This window comes from Bactrocera dorsalis, chromosome 4 (assembly GCF_023373825.1).
Source record: "Bactrocera dorsalis isolate Fly_Bdor chromosome 4, ASM2337382v1, whole genome shotgun sequence".
Taxonomy (NCBI): domain Eukaryota; kingdom Metazoa; phylum Arthropoda; class Insecta; order Diptera; family Tephritidae; genus Bactrocera; species Bactrocera dorsalis.
Genome location: NC_064306.1, coordinates 30,003,856 through 30,006,110, shown reverse-complemented (window position 1 = coordinate 30,006,110; position 2,255 = coordinate 30,003,856).

Here is a 2,255-nt window from a genome sequence, read left to right as displayed (position 1 = left end):
AATAAATAGCAAATGGTCGTAACTTGAATAAAAACCAAACCGTTCATATATTTTTGAAAATGACTTTAATACTAAACTATAACATTATTATCATATGTAAATAATTTTTATTATAATTGAATGAATATGTACCAGGGACCGTAACTCTTATGACTTTTATCGAAAAAATCAAAAAATAAGAGTTATTTTTGATTTTTATATATTTAGATCAAAAATAAAAGTTATATTTGATTTTTATTTTTTATATCAAAAAATAAGAGTTATTTTTGATTTTTATTTTTTTTTTTATCAGTAATAAAAATCAATTCAAAATTTTTATTTATTTATTTTTTGCTGTTATTATAACCGTACACCTTAGTTTTACTTTAAAGCTTAACAGAGATTAAGAAACATATTATGTCACAAATTTTGAATTGATTTTTATTATTGATTTAAAAATATAAAAATCAAAAATAATCCTTATTTTTTGATCTAAAAAAATAAAAATCAAAAATAACTTTTATTTTTGATCTAAAAAAATAAAAATCAAAAATAACTTTTATTTTTGATCTAAATATATAAAAATCAAAATTTAAAAATCATACAATATTTCGCATATAGTTCACCTAAAAATCATGATGGTGTAATCAAAACTTTTCTACGATGTTCCTTTATGTATGATTTTTTTTATTAAAAATTGTAAAATAACTCTTATTTCCGGTCCCTGATATGTACAATTAATTTATATTATCACTGTATAAATCTATCAAAAAGTAGGAAATAAAAAGCAAAAAGTGTAAGTGTATTCACAAACAAATAAAATTATTCTCAACATAAGGATTCAACTTTAGCATAATTTTAATTTTTGGCATTCCAAATATAAGTATTCAGCTGTGTTATTGGGAATTGCAGAGAGTTTAACCTACAAAAATCCCAAAAACGTATTTTTTATTATTTTCACGAGGGTTTCACTCAGTTTTTGGGTTTCAACACTCTTTTTGAAAAGTTTTGACTGTATTAAGAAGTTTTGACTACAACTTGGAATCGACAAACAGTCAGAGAGCTTATGTAGTGTCATTATTGGTTTATCGAAAGGAGCAATGAAAACCATTTTGAAAGATCAATTGGGTCTAAGGAAGTGTAAGCACTATTGATTTCAAAATTTACTCCATTTTTTCGAAAACAGTTTCGCGCTAACATCTGTGAAACAATGCTTTCAAACTACGAGGATGTCAGGAAACGAATTATTATTGGCGATTAGTCTTGGATCTATGCTTACGACCCAGAAACAGACGATCAATGGGCCGAATATCGTGGCAAAGGTGAGCCGAAACCGAAAGAACCACGTTAAAGCAGATCAAAAATCAATGTTATGTTGACATTTTTCTTCGATCAACGAGTATGGTGTACTACGTATTATTTCCGACCGGCCAAACTGTCAACAAGGAATATTATTTCACTGTTATGCGTCGTTCGCGCTAAGCAATCCCCAAAATGACCTGCAATTATGGGCCGACAACTCTTGGTTTTTGCACGAATATAATGCACCGTCGCATATTGCAATGATTCTTTTAGGGATTTTGGCAAATTTGCAGCGATTGTTAAAACTGGTGAGCTGCTACAGATCCCCAGAAAGCTTTTGGAGGCTTTGTCCTTCATTGCGCAGAATGTCTAATTGACTGTTTGGTTCGCGAGATCCATCTCACTACGGTCGTTTTTTGCCAAAGATCGTGGTCCTCCGAAGTTTAAAATTAAAGATTTTCAAAAAAATATTTAAAAGTGCTCATTTGGAGATGAGTCAATTCAAAAGAATTTATGTCAATATAATTTTAACAAATTTTGAGCTAGCTTAAATTTGTAAACCTATTATTTTCCTTAGACTCAATTAAAGCCTTAAGTTCCATGCCGAATACCGGAGCGTGTTTGAACTAAAGCCTAAAGAAACATATGTTATCAGTTGTATGTGTGTTCGAGTTCGGCAGCATTAAAGCCAAGGCTCTAGCAACATTAACCACACATACATTTGTATGTATGTGAATGTTTTATTTGAGCTGAGGGCGACCACAAACACATGTATTGTGTTTTGCCCATTCCATTATGTACGTACAATCTATGTTGTGCCGTTACACTGGTGTGCCGAATGCACATATGGTATGTTGGGGGAAAGGCAACAAACACGTCATAAACTCACATCAAATCGCGTGGGAGCTGTAAAAAGAATAAAATATAAACTTTCGCTAAGAAACACTTGAGCCAACTCATATTTATGGCAGCTA